This window comes from Pinus tabuliformis, chromosome X (genome assembly GCF_031772625.1).
Source record: "Pinus tabuliformis cultivar Carrire ecotype Pingquan chromosome X, CPIR1, whole genome shotgun sequence".
Classification (NCBI taxonomy): Eukaryota; Viridiplantae; Streptophyta; class Pinopsida; order Pinales; family Pinaceae; genus Pinus; species Pinus tabuliformis.
Window position 1 is genome coordinate 1677657412 of NC_142308.1, and position 5715 is coordinate 1677663126.

A 5715-nucleotide genomic window follows, 5' to 3' on the forward strand; every position below is an offset into this window, starting at 1 on the left:
ACTATGGAGGCAGAAGCACAAAGCTCTAATGACATTGAAACATCAGATGATGAGCCTTTAATGGTCGACAACCAAACACAAACATCAAACCAGGTACCAGCGGAGAATCCAAGGAGGTTGAAGCAGAAAATGTTACAGGTATTGATACATCAGATGAGGACTTAGTGGTTGAAGTAATATTGGAAGATAAGAAGCAACAACAGGCACCACAACATGTACCAGATACCAATCAAGCTCCATTAGGTGGTGAATTAAAGAAAAAGATACCGTTGGTTAAAACTTCAGCATATCACCACCCACATCACCCCGCAAGAAAACAACCAACAAGATGGCAACGAATTAGCCACAAGGACAACAACCCCTGCATGACAGATAGAGAGGGGCGACAATCCACCTACTGCATATCAACACAAAAGAGCCGCCAGGGTCAACTTCCATCTCAAGCGAGCGAGGCACCAGCTAGATCGAGGGTTCACCTTTCTCTGGGATGGCTAGATGCATGTTCATGGTACCAGTGGACTACTCTTTTGAGTAGATCTTATTATTTGTGTTCTTCTTATGTTTCAGGGACGAAACATGTTAGGGGGGTGGAATGTAGTATACCTAGGGGGGATAATATGGGGTACAAAGGGAGGTACCCAAGGGAATAATATAATAATGAGATGGGCCATAGTAATAAATAAGGTGGTTAACTCATATCATGTAAGGGACCACAAGTAGATAGATGGTATTGAGGGAACCATGGTAATGACCCATGGTATTGTATATATGAGGCCTATATAGAGGCTAGAAACTCCCCATTGAGAGATGTCAAGGATTATGGTATGAACAGGCGTATGGCTTATGGAGTGTTCTCCTTCCTTAAGGAGTGAATGTATGGTGTTGCCCTACCTTAAGGGTTTTGATCAATAAAGAAGCATTTCTATCTATTTCTATCTTATTATTTCTCGGTATATTTGTATTCTCATATATTTTCAGATAAGATCTATAACACTTTCATTACCTGTTGGGTTTCATTCGGCTCTTCTCAAGCTCCATTAACTTTCCTCTTTTCCCATCCTAATACTCTCAAACATAAAAGGCAAGAATCAAAAGCAACCAAGAATAAAACCATGAAAACCAATAGCAATACGACATCACAAAAAAAGTGGCAAGGCTTTGCACTAGACATAAACAAAACCACAAATCAACCTCAACAAATCAAAAAATACCAAAAGCACAAGACTAGCAACAAGCACCATGACTCAATCCCATGGTTCCTAGTGCTTCCAAGGGAAAGCTCAACCTGAGCCTTCTCAAGATTCCATGGCAATTTCTTTTCCATGCAGTACCTTGCATCATATTTCCATCAACACATAACTATCAATGCTTAAATAAACATAACAATAAGATGGTTACCTTACCTTGTTGTGCCAAGCATGTTGCTTGCAACTGAACACATTCACACCATCTCTCAAGGGACACCAATTCCCTTGACAGGTCCACCTATAACTAGAGACTGGCAAATATACATGTCAAATAAATTTCATGAATCTAACACATATCCACACAATGTCAGACAAGATTGAGGCTAAGAAGACTTTATGTATGAAAATCACTCATTCGTTTGGAATTAGGGTTTCCAAACATAGCCAAAATAATTATTTCCCAATTCCTTTTTTTTTCCCTTTTACCTTGTTGCAATCGAGAATTACTATGTATTGTCACATCACCCAATTCTTAGTTATATAAACACATCAATTTTTACCTTGTCACGCTAATGCCAAGCATGGTTCCTACAATTGTTTACACATGTCGACCACATGTTCCAAATATCAATACAATCATATCTATTCATTTGAAATCAACCTTTATCAAGACTAACAATCATGTCATAATCCATAGTGAATTCATCGTCATTAGACATAATGCTACAACTGTCACCTACTACACTCAAGTACATATCAACTGTATCAACACATGTGTTAGCATAAACATCTTAAAACAAGATCATTTAAACACATACTCATATCATGTAATTCATCAAACATTCAACCAACTTGAAATCATACCATGTTAAATAAATCAACTAGGCGACATAATAGACACCAAACACTAAAACACCAAATAGGTGACATAATCAAATAGTCAAGAACCAAATATACGACATAAGAAAACTCATACCTTAATGTATCTCAGGGGAGGCTATCTTATCTACACAATCAAGCTAGATTAGCACGATCTAACTTCACAACTTATCAACTCAACCATAAATAAGGTCTTGATATCCATAACAGTAACTAGCTGACATGTTCACATCATAAACTCATGAACAATTTTCATTCATACATAACAATCGCATATGCATCGTCATTCTAGATAGTATGACATAATATGATAACACATTAACTCATACTTGAATGTCATAACCCTAACCATCTACATGAGCCAATCCAATTTAGCATGATACATATAACATCAATATCTTAATGTAATAACCCTAATCATTAACTAACATATAACAACAAAAAGTTATATATCATTCTCATCAACAACATATAACCTAATCATCAAGCTAACTATCATATAACAACAACAAGCTAACATAATACAACAATAGCAATGCATACAACCACAAGTTACTATCATTTATGACTATCTAACACATGTGCATATGACTACACTAATCATCTAGCATCTATCATGTATGTAACCATAACATCAATAAACATGTACATAAACATAATGTATATAACCCTAATGCATATAACCCTAATGCATATAAAAATCCATTACCTAACATACCTGCATGCCCAACATCCAAACATGTATGACAACATGCTCTTGCCTTAAGGTCCAATGCTGCAACTTCACTTTAATGATCTGCATCTCCTACCCTATCTCAACCAACACATTAGCCTCATAACATACCAATAGCATCATGATGACCTAATTGCATACCATGATCTCACAATGCATGTCTGGCCTATCATACATGCATAACCATAACCATGACAATGCATGCATAATAGCATATAGACAACAACATGCATAACAAATGCATATACAACCATACACTCATGACGACACATCCCACAACAACACCATCAACCTTCACATGGTGACATCACTACAACCATTATCAACACCATGCAAATGCAACAAGCACATGGACTACAAGCATAAAAAACACATATGAAATCGACATGATTGCATGACCAACACACTGACCATCCAGTCTGAGGGGTGAACCATGCTCTGATACCACTCTATAGCAGCCTCCTCCCACATCTACCCAAGTAAACGGCCAACCGGGGTAAACATGTGACGAGAGGCTACTATGATTGGATTCAACCTCCTAGGTGACCTTAGGGAAGTGGAATCAATTGAAACACAACATACAGACCTTCCACATCAGTTAGAGGACTCCTAAGCACCATCCCAAAATTTCTAGTAACCAACCCTTGGGTCCCACTGAGGTTTTAGGCCACTTTCTCTCTGGACGCTCCCATTCTATGGGCCTAACAATGTCCAGGAGGCTCTGTATGCTCTCATGACAAGACATGCCAGTGTCCAAGGACTATTTTGCTCAATGTTGTGTCAGCATCCTCGAGATTTGAGCCACTTTTTTCAGGATTGGAGCCCAAGTCACTACCCATAATTGAATGACACCTTCAAAACATCAAGATAACAAGAAAACAATGATGTAAATGCAAATACTTAACCAAACCCTTAACCGGACCCCTGATAGCCATGACAGACATTTCATTAAACATATCACAAATATGTAATCTACAGGTGTAAACAACATATTTAAGCATAGGGGTCTCATACTTATCTAAGAATCGTTATGAAGCATTGTTCACTTATATCATTTCCTTCATTATCATCTATTAGGTCATAGATACATTGTTCATTCATTTACAAGTAAAAATTAGAGCCATACATAGCCACTGTCATAAAACATATATATAACCAACATAATAGCAACAGAAATACCAAGGAAATCACAACCATATGATCCACATATAAACCAGTATCATACTCATAGAATTACAAGGAGAAATAACCTCATATTGATGATGCAAATCCAAACCTGGGATGGGACTACCACGTTCCACCCGACCATAGAATGGTTGAGCCAAATCTCTCTTCAACCATTCACCCTCATGCCATATTCCAAGCACGAATGTGGGACTCAAACCAAAAGAATCAACCAGGGCATCCCAAGGCTAAATCACCTCACCCTCATCAATTAAAACCAGGATTTACTATAATCCATCCCAGATCACTAGGCCAACACAATAAAAATGTAATAATAGGCTTTACCATGATCTCCACTCGATCACTAGGCCAAACAAGCATGCATGCAACTGGATTTCTCCACCTACACCATGAGGAATTTTCATGTCTCCTAGTCTCTCAGGCTTTACCGCATTCCACACTCCGATCAAGGGATCAGTAGGCTCTAAACTGAGACACCACCCTCTAGGCTTTATTATATATCCCGTCATTCATCGGCAGGGATTCCTAGGCCTAATCAAGGGCAAAAATCTCTAGGCTTTACCATATATCCCACCATTCACTAGCAAGTATTCTTAGGCCCACCGAGGCAACACAAAATATGGCTTTACTGCAACCCATAGTTTGGTTCAAGGGTTACTAGGACAAGTGTTCTATCATTTAGAGATCCACCTCACTCATCTTCGAATCCATCCGGAAAATCCATCTCAATCAAAACGTGAGAACCCCATCACACCATGGCTATGTGAAAATGGAAAGGTTGGGCTGAAAAAACTCACACCTGGAAAAACCCATGCCATAATCGCAAAAGAACCACATGCAATACCATGCATGCCAAATCTAGCAAGGAAAACACACATGCAATTTGATACCTTCAAATAATATTGTTGTAGTTGCTTGATCCTGCTCTTCCTTGCTTGCTCCTTGCAAGTATGCCACACTCCTCCAAGAGTGCTCCAAGAAAACTCTGTGTCCAAGAGTGAGAGAGAAAGAGTGAGAGGGAGAATAATGAGAGAGCTCCAAAACTGAATTGACGAAGCTTACACTGACCAAAAACCTATCAACTGATCCTCAGATGCCTTTTTATCAATTAGGCCTATATTTTCTTCATTTTCCATTATTTTCCTTCAATTTGCTCCTCACATGCAACCTATGACCTTTCACCTTCCTTTTCTCCTAATTTCCATTATTTTCATAAATAAATGTGCCAAAAAATCCAATTTGCCTTTCCAAAGCCTTTGCCATTGCCCTTGCCAATTTCCTATAGCCATAATAACCAAAATGAACACCCACTAGGATTTTTTTGCGCACCATTCACCTTGGAATATGTATCCCATCAACTGTGGCCTTATATTTTTTACATGGATTTTTAACTAGGGATGTTACAGGAAGCATGTTGGCACTTTTCAGCCGACACAAACTCTGAATTTTCAGTTATTAAATAAAATAACAGAAGAACAATTTGTGAAAATAAATTAATGAATCATCAATAGCAATTGGCATGTACCAAGAAGCTACGTACTTCTTTTGTGAGCTAGGAGTAGGCTAATCTAATATCACCTTATTTTTTGTTGGATCCACTTGAATAGCTTCTGCTGAAATCCAGTTTCCTACCACAATACCATTGATTAGCATTGTTTGACACTTGATATTACTAAGGGTTGCATAGCTTATTTACACCTTATTAATGTTTTTTCCAATTTAGCTAATGCT